Consider the following 10354-nt stretch of genomic DNA (forward strand, 5'->3'; position numbering starts at 1 on the left):
AGACTTTATCATACTTGATACACTAGCTTGAAGGTCATGTAAGAAAAGAGACAGAAAATCATTAACTTGGATAAATATACTTTGAAATACTTATTTAATAATTATTGTTTTTCAGTGACCCCCCCTCCTCCACCTTAAAATAAATAAAGTTTACTGTGACCTACATGTATTCATCATATATTTGTGTTTTCATTGGTAGAATTCAAACATTAAATATTTATTTCTATATCTTTTTTTAATTCAGAAGATCCAGGTTTGATATGTTAAACCTTTATTAAACTGTAAAGAGTTTACATGATGTTTGGATTCTGCTTGATAAACGGAAACACACTTTGTGGCAGGAGGTCAGAGGTCAGAGGAGGTGAAATTTTCAGTGAAATTTTAATGAAAAAAGAACAATTAAAGGAGCATTTGGTTTCAATCCTGCCTCATTTGTAGCATTAAGTGATCAAATCCTCACCAACATTCTGATGTTTCATTTGATCTTTAAAGATAAACTGACAGTTTTTCACCCAAATATTGAATTAAATCACAGAAGGTTTGTAGTTGTTGTGAACGTGTGATCATGTCTCTGTTCTCCTGGACTGTGTCAGTGTTTCAGAGCGTCACATGAGGACGTGTTTGCAGCTTCAGCTTCCTGACCCCCCCCCACACACACACGTTTCAGCCCCCTCCAGGTGAAGCTGCATAACTCAGCTGGAACCATGAGGATAAAACATAATGACGTGTGAAGCTATTAAACAGCTGATCAGAAACAGAACTGGAGCTGATGATGATGATGATGAAGGTGATGGTAGCGAAGAGTTCTGACAGGAAGACCCAAACCTGAACTGTTACTGTGCACACATGAACATGATGTGAGCTTCAGTCGGTTTCTATTTTCAAAGAAATTATGAAGGAATTGAAATTCTTCTGAAGAACCTGCTACACTGCAGCAGACCGACCCGGTCCAACCTGAACTTTCCATGGTACCGGGCCCTAAGCAGGAACAGGATGTCCGTTTCTAACAGCTGTTCCAGAACCACGGACCTTCATGCTCGTCTGAACACTAACAGGATTATTATTATCTTAAACAGATTGCAAACAGAGTTTTTCCAAAAGACTGTAAACATTTGTGCTCCAACATCCACCTCCAGGTCTCCTTCTGGACCGGAACCAAGACCGGACTGTGAAACACGTGCAGAGGAAAGACAGAGTCGAGTCCCGGCACACAGACAAAGATTTAAAAGACAAAAATCCCAATTGATTCTCTTTGCCTCCAGTTTCTTTGACACTTTGCTCCTCCCGTGTGGGAGCAGCTGGAGGGCATTTCTAACAACCCCACCATCGAAGGATTGACAGCAGCAGCCTATTACATGCTGGCACCGGCACGGGGTCTCCGACCTCCGCCTTGAGAGCTGCACCGACTCGAGGACGCCGTGAGGAATGGTCGTGCAGCAGTTTGAGAGCAGCGTCTGTCATCAACGTCTCAGGAAGGTAAAGAAACAGAAACGCTCTGCAAAGAAACGCCGAACGTTTAAATTCAGCCTCTTTTCTGAGGTAATGAAGACCCAAACGGATCCTCAGGGACTAAATAAATCAGTAAAGATATTTCAATCTGGAATCCATAATGTGAAGCAGCATATAGCAGGTCAGGGTTCCTGCTGCTCCATCATTTCATTATGATAATTATCAGCAGGTTCTGACTGAGGGATGGGCTGCAGATCTCAGCAGAAACCAGACGTTTCCCTGAAGAAGAAACTTCTGCTGCTTCTGGAAAACATCAGTTTATGAACGTCTACGATCACTGCTGGATCAGGGATTATCTTCAGAGTAAATCGCCTCAGAACTTTCATAACTACAGGAGTTGAACCAAAAAGAGAATTTCCTTCTTACAGACGAAGATAAGAGGAAGCGCGACGGCGGCGATCCACGAACAGAATCTGATAGACTGAAGACGAGATCAGAAGATCCAATCCCACAGATTAATGGGATTATCTGTGAATCATGTTAGAGTCACATAAAAGTCTTGATGAGAAACTCCTCTTTACAGGAAGGAGGGTAGCTGGAGGACACGCCCTCAAATCAGAGGGCTGAGAACCTCTCACCGGGTCAGTCAAAGACGGTTACAGTCAGAACCGCTCTGCGTCTGCTGGATCATCAGACTGAGGCTCCTCCCCCTTCAGATGAATCCAGCCTCTGCTTTACAGAGGAACATCATCAGTCAGACTGCTTTTATCAGCGGTGAAAATGAAGATACGGCGGTGGCGGCGGGGCAGACAGGCTCCTGCACGCCGGCGGAGGACAGACGGATCATCAGGCGTCACCGAAGGAAAAATGACAGCGTCTAACAGGAGAAGCTCCATTGAGATAAGAAGCTTTTGATGCATGAACAAGAGGAAGCAATGTAGTGAGTCTGACAGGAGCGTTCACTATCATTTACTCAGGACGTCCAGAGGATCAGCCGTTTGATTCATGGCAGGAAACTTCAGCGAGGAGGAGAAACGCCTCATTACAGCCAAGTTCAACTACCGCAACTCCTGGAAACACTGGAGAAAAAACATGGCGCCTCCGACAGGGAGGAGTCTGACTCTATTGAATCTATTAACCGCTCCAAACAGAATTTACTGCAGTGACAAACACAAAATAATAAGTGAAGCTTTGGATCATTTTAATAAGGACGATCGGAGCCGGGTTCTTAATCTCACCGATCAATAATCAATCCTTCACTCTAAACCAATAGATGAATCCCACGTCGTCTTCTCTCAGCCAATCAAATCTCTCTTCTGCTTTTAAATTCCTTCATCTCTGCATCCCAGATGGTTATATTGTGTATTACATGGTGACTCATTTCTGTTTGTGAAGTTCATGAATGAACGTGTCTGCATTTCTTTCAGGATAGATAAAAAAATAAAAAGATAAAGAATAAAATAAAGCAGATGTCCCTTAAAGTATATCCACACGTTTCCAGAGCACACCAGATCAAAGGTAACAAAACACACGTGAAATATCTTTAAAAAACACACATTTTCCTTAAATGTTTCTTTGTTTTGTTTAATAGTTGCAACAAAACTATTTTTTTATTACAATTCATTTCATTTTTCGAAAGTAAGATATGATGTCAAAAACATTAAAGTCCCACTCAAACTTTATTTTTTTCTATTGTAAATTATCTCTCAGTTTTTTTTAGTTATGATGATGCTTCTGTTTTAGACAAAAGCTAAAAACTTGTGCATTTCTAGGACATAGTTTCTGCAGAGCGGCAGGAGTTCATCAGAAATTCACCTCTGAGTTGTGGGTTGGTGTGGAAGTAACCCTCTGTGATTTCCCAGAATTCCTATGTTTACCATCTCTCCCTCTAGCTTACAGCCCCTCTCAGCTCCAACTCAACATTAGCGGTGAAACAAAACCAGCAGCAATGTCGTTCCTGTCCAGCAGCTTACATCCAGATTCCAGTTCAAACCAGGAAAACAAAGACATTCATGTATCGATTTGTCTGTAAGTGGATGTTTCAGAAAGGGGTGGAGCCGGGAGACTTTGGCCCCGCCCAGTGAATTTTCTACATCACAGATCTGCATTTCATCTGTTGATTCACAACAATTTGAATAAAGAAAAACTCAGAAAAACAGTTTTAATCTTAAATTCTTTTAGAAATGATCTCCATGATGATAAAATGCATCAAGAACATTTTAAAAACACCATTTTTATTGGAGTGCATCTTTAAGAGAGGAACATGGAAGTCCCGCCCCTTAATAAAACGGATTCTCCTTTTCTTAGAGGTATTCTGCCTCCAGAGAAATGAACATTCTTCCATGATAACCAGGTTCTCCTTCAGGGTTGGTCGTTCAAACACTTTATTAAAGTCATGAGTCTTATTTTGAAGGGACAGATCTCCTTCCTGTACCAGCTGGAGGCTCAGAGGAACCTGCTGACCACTCCTGACCCCAGGTTTCTTCTGATCCAGATGAAGTTCTGGTACCGTGTTCTCTGAGCAGCCGTTCATGAACCAAACATCAAACGGGTCCAACCCGACCCGCAGAAACGCTGAGAACCTGCTGGATTATCTGCTGATACCAACGCTCCTGTGAGGTTTCCTTCGGCAGTAATCGTTTCTGCCTCCTGAGCGGTTTCTGCTGGTCGATTTCTAAAGTTTGCATCACAAACAAACCCCTGAAAAAGAGGCAGAGCCAGCTCACCGCCGGGGTTATCAGCGTGGTCGCATGCAGACAGACGGGCCAACTGGGACTTCATCTGCTCTGCGGCGCGGGGTCACGCGGGGTCACGCGGGCGGCGGCTATTTTAAGATGGAGGTTAACAAAGTGTCAGCGACTGGAAACAGGATTGACGGAGCAGCAGCTGCTGGAGAGTGGCATGGATCTGAGCAGAGATGCTCCTGCTGCCAAACAGACATTCAGTCTGCATCACGGCCTCCAATGAACAACGAGAGAACGAGCCGCTAAAGCACGAGCAGAGTCAGCTTCACTCCTCTGATCCACTTATGTCATGTTAGAACACCATCAAGAAACTGGGCAGGACGGCGTGAAGTACGGCAAGCAAAACGGGTCAAAATCTGACAGGAAATTTGCTGTAAAAAGAGGGACTGTAGAAGTAAATCTGATAGAATCTTGAGCACATACAGAGCAGATGGATCATCTCAGCAGCCTGAAGACGTCTGGCGTCAGACCAACACATAAACCACATCGTGCGCCGACAAAAATGGAAACTCGTGAGACAAAGAACAGGCAGAGGTTTGTTAAATCCACCAATAGACTCTCTGCACGGAGCTGAGTGACGTGCTTCCAGTTTAAAATGAAACCGCTCTTTTAGGTCCTCCGTCTGCCCCTCGGTCCATCAGCGGGATCCATCACCTGAGTACTAGCACTTCCTGGGTCTCCACACTACACTTCCCATCAGCCCCTGCTGTACCTCCCAGAAGCCCCACAGCTGTTTCCCATCTGCAGTCACTCCCTGCTCGGTGTGAAGTCTTGTTTGTGCCGCTCTGCACGCATCAGCGCTCCCGTCCTGACCTTCTGCTTCGTCTGCCCCGAGCCTCACCTGGACTCTGACCACTCAGGTTGTTCTCTGATGCCCTCATGTGTTTGACCTCAGCCTGTCAGCTGTGCTTCCCTCCTGATCTCCTGTCTGTACCAATAAAACCTGCTGCACTTGGATCCCACCGTCTGCCGTTTGTGACAGTTAGCATCATCCCAAATGAAAGCGCTAATGTTTCCAAAGTCTGTGTAGCCAGAGCTGAACATTTTGTCTTGGCCGAACGGGAAAGGTTAAGGTTGGGATTACGGTAACTGTTAGGGTTAATACACTCAATGGTTCCTGGTCGCGGCGGTGTCTGCAGCTCACCGCGCTCTAGCTGCATGACAGCTAACGGGACTTTAACATTAAAAACGTGCAGCCAGTAACAACATTTAGCTTTAGACGCACTTAAAATACGTGAAACAATGCAGCGATCTGCCTCTCTGCTGCACCTGTTACGGATCCCCAACATGACACATGAATATGAGCTGAATAACATCAGCATTAGCAAGTTACGCTCTAAGTTTGCAACGTAGGACGACAAAAACAATTTACATCCTTCTCCCATTTTTATTTAGTATTTTAACAAGCCAAATAAGACAAACAATGAACCTAACATTACTCATAGTGACTCTGTAGCTCCAAAAGACATCCTGTCAACTCCAAATACTTCACTATTCCCATGTAAACAACGGGTCACTGCCAGGAATGTTTGAGCGGTTATGAACCGAATGTGGAAGTAGGTCATGAATGTAGCCCATGGCTCCACCCCCCCCAGACAATTCAGATTCGACCAACAATATCAATAAAAACAGAACTACTCCCTAAGATTTGGATACATTTCTCTTTGTATCGTTCACCATAAAGCAGAATCACTTTCAGATTATAATGTACAGATTCATAATGTCTAGTAGAAAATCTTTTTGAGTTCAAACACACAGAGAGTTTTTCCACTATTGTCAATTGTGGCTCCAAACAGCAGAAGAAGCCGATCTGAGTGCAGAAAGGTTTCCATTCATAATTCCATCCTCAACACTTGATTGACCGTGACGCTAAACTTCTTTGATCCGCCGTCTATCAGAGAAATTGTCATCTTGTCAGGCGTAACCCGTGTTTGAGAGCAGCTGCTCGGCTCCTGTGAAACATTCACACCCAGAGCCACCAACAACAAAGGCGGCAGGAAATTGTCAAAGGATTGCAGCAGGATTGCAGCAAACTTTGCTCCTCAGAAGATTTTTTCTCTTTCTAACATCCTTCACTTCAGTTTCTGGTTCCTGCTTTGTGTTCTCTGACTCTCTCACTTCTGTTGGCGTTGCGGCCTCCACCTTTACTCAGATCATTTACCACTTTTAGAGGATGATGGTTAAGTAAATGAAGGGGATTGTGGGAGTTATGATTAGTGTCACATCATAGAATGAAGGAGAATTGGTTTATTTCTATTTATAACAATCCAAGAGGAGATCCTTTGTGATCCGACTCTTGAGGATAAGAACTTCTCTAAAAAGATTAGAAAGAGAATCTCTGAGTTCTTTTTCATTTGAATCATCTAGTAGCCAAATTGTCCAACTGACCTTCAGAAGTGCCTCAAGAAAATACTGCAGGTGACTAATAAAAAATAGGTAGATGACAACATTCCTCCACTTTTTCTGTAAGAAGAGCTCAAACTTTTCTTTGTAAACATAAGTTGTAGTGAAACATGTTTACAGTTCCTGCTTCAGAATCCGCTACAGACAGAACCTCATCATCTGCAAAGATCCAAATGTCTTTTTCTTCTTCTTCAGTCCGTTGATGAAGCTGCTCGGATGAGAGATGAAACGTTTCAAGAAAGAAGATTTTCCCAGCTTTAAGACGTCTGGATAAACGAGAACCTTCACTGACTATTTTCAGCCCATATCATGACAGCGCCACCACCATCAGCTACATTTGAGATCTAAGTGTTTTTGTTCGTTTGTGTCATTACAGTCAAAGAGTTCCACCATCTATCCAGAGGATATTATTGTTTTTGGGTTCTCCAAGTCCACAGAGGTCGTAGACGAGCGGCCCAGGTGTGTTTGCAGTTCCCCTGAAGCTCGTACGACCATCTCAAGTGACGACATGAACATGGAACGTGCTGTCAGGGCAGTGAGGCTTCAGAGACAGACCTGGGATTACATCCATGGATCAATCATTTTCCAAACTTCAGCTGATCTCTGGAAAACAAATGTTCTGTTTTCCCTCAAACACAGATCATCACAGGTTTGCAGTTTTGACTGAAGTAATTCTGATCTTAGTTTCTGACATTCAGCCCTTAAGGGAGTCTGGTTCCTCCAGGACAGCAGAGATGAAGCAGCTGAAGCTCCAGAGGTTCTGCTGAAGCTCCAGCAGAATGAACAGAACCTCCGGCTGAAGCCGACCATGTCAGGCGGGTTCTGTGACCCGAGGAGACCTTGAAGCTCGGCTTCATCTATGACACGTCAAGAATGAGGTGTTTTGGAGTTCCTCTCAACTCAATCCTCTTATCTGGATCCTCCATCCTCTCTGCTCTTTCTTCCAGCATTTAGACCCTTAAGCTGTCTGCCGTGAATTAGGAGGACGGCTTAAAGAGATAAGACGCAACAGCACAAGAAGTCTACTTTGGTAAGGAAGCTAAATTAAAGCTGCAGCCAATCTCAGGTTTTTTTCATTCTTCTTCACTGACAAAACAGCAGCAGCTCCTCTAATGAGACCAATTTCTGAAGGGCAGGAGGTGAAGGAGGTGAAGGAGGAGAAGGAGGAGCAGCAGGAAATGAATCAAATCAGAGTCAAGGATGAGGAGGAGACAACAGAAAAAAACTGTCATAAAAGCGGGAACAATGAGACGGCGTGGAGGAAGAGCGAGCGTGCGAGGCTCCTTCATCACGGCGGAGAGGTGTCACGCCGTATCGCCGGCATCCGTCAGCTCGCTCGCCGTTGTTGTTGTTGCAGATTCACATTAACCGCTCAGAGTTATTACACGGCATCACGATAAACCCTCAGACAGATGCTGCTCCGCATTTCCACAGCAAAGTCGTTCGGATCGGCCGTCAATCACCTTAACTCGTGTTCGGTTCTCCGTTTGGGGGACAGGAGAGGTGAAGGTGGATTCTGGATCTGAACCTTTAACACGGCGTCCACCTGCATGCAGGAGCTAAAAGAAGCAGCACTTCAGAAGAATGAAGCTTCTCTGTCTGCAGCTTCCTCAAACTCTCACAGTGGAAAGTGGATCAGCTTTGAGTCCAGAACAAACCGGCCCTCCAGGTCCTGCAGAAGAACCCTCTGACCTCCAGAACAAACCGGCCCTCCAGGTCCTGCAGAAGAACCCTCTGACCTCCAGAACAAACCAGCCCTCCAGGTCCTGCAAAGGAACCCTCTGACTCCAGATCTTCAGTGCAGGAGGCCATCCTTCAGTAAATCAGGAGTTTGATGTTAGACCTTCTGCACGTCTACACAGAGAAGACAAAACGACCCGTCCAGAACAGGAGCTCAGACGTGGAGCTGCTAAGTTTCAGTAGCTTCACTCTGAGAACCTGAAGCTGCTGGTTCAGTGAAGACATCTCCACCAGAGCATCGATTGGACCCTTTGAATCCCAACAGCGTGACGGTGTTTGGAGAGAAGCTGGAGCTGGTCTGTCAGGAGTTTGTTTGTTTGTTTGTTTTAGGTAGTTTTGTTAGGAGCTGCTGACTCCGACGGTCGACATGCTGGGTCAGAAGTCTCCATGACTTATTTTATGTTTGGCTGAGGATCCACCATGGAGAGATTAAATATCCACGTGGATCTGGAGCTGCAGGTTGCAGACTCCAGTACGAATGCTTGCATAACAAACAAAGAAACCAAAGCTCAAACTGGATCCAGTCAGTCTACATGTGGATTCACTAATAAATTCATTGGATGTTTAATATATAGAGTCCCAACAGCCAGAATAAAAATGGCCCCCGGCATGTTTGAGCGACTCTCTTTTCCCAATATTCATCAAACCTTTAGTCAAAGACATCAGACACAACGAGGAACTGAAGGAATCTCTGAACATGAAGTTACGTTCTTTGCTGATGACATCATCCCTTCTCTACATGATCCACTCTCTCAGCTTGTGTCTGAGCTGAACACACCTAACCAGCTATCAGGTTATCATCTGAAAATGACCAAATGATCCTGGTTATATCAGACTTTTCAGGTGATCACACAAAGGTACAAATTTAAATGGATCACAAAGATCAATTATGTAATAATAATAATCTCAGAGGATTAGAGGGATTTTCTTCAACTCAATTTGGATAAAGTAACTGAGTGAATACAGAGAAATAACGCCTGGAAAAGATCACATTTAGATTAGAGGTAATAAAGATCCATGGATTAAAGCAAGACTTGAAAACACAAACTCTTATTTTAACATTTGGGACAAACTAAATATGGGGGAGGAGATAAACCAGGAATGAAAAATAAAACATTTAAAGAATATGGAGGTCTTCCAAATCTGAAGCAACACATCCTGCTGGTGTGTAACTGTACAGTGTAGGAGTGTGAGAAAATATCGATTCAGTAAAATATATCATGATACTTTATTTGGAGATACTTGTATCGATTTAAAATACTGCCAAAGTAATCTTGAATTATTATTTAAGAGCAAACATGTAGGTTCAGCCTTACTTTTGTTTTCTATTTAGACGTTTCTTAAATTACCAAAATAAAAACACGATATATGGGTTAGGATTAAAACAGATTGTTTATGGGATGCAGTTGTAGTCTTAATGATCTAATTATTAAATAACCTGTTTTACTTTTGTGAAAAATGTATTAATATTCAGATAATTCTCAAGTAATAATTAAAAAAAAAGTGAAATATTGTCTTGTACTGTCTTGGGATTTGTATAAGACGTGTATCACGATACGTACAGTATCGCCAGACTTGCAAATCCACAGTCCTCTTTTTTTTTTGGGATGTTTGTTTTAGAACTTTTCACCGTGTACTGCTGTCTGGATATTCTACCCACAAGCTTTTTCAAAAAAGTTTCAAAGATCCTGGAACCAGCCCTGCTCCAGATTGTGAACTTGTCATTAACATCTGGTGTTTTCCCAGAACCACTGAAAACAGCTGTAATCAAACCTCTCCTAAAAAAGGACAGTCTAGACAAAACTCAAATGAACAACTACAGACCGATATCAAACCTGCCATTTTTAAGTAAGATCATTGAAAAAGCTGTTTTCTATCAGTTAAATGAATTCCTAATAAATAACAACTGCTATGATGTCTTCCAGTCCCCCAGTGCCCCAAGGCTCCATCCTGGGACCACTTCTATTTAACATCTACATGCTCCCACTGGCCCAGGTTATAAAGAACAACAACATTAG

The sequence above is a fragment of the Oryzias melastigma genome, linkage group LG14 (assembly GCF_002922805.2).
Source record: "Oryzias melastigma strain HK-1 linkage group LG14, ASM292280v2, whole genome shotgun sequence".
In the NCBI taxonomy this organism is placed as follows: Eukaryota; Metazoa; Chordata; class Actinopteri; order Beloniformes; family Adrianichthyidae; genus Oryzias; species Oryzias melastigma.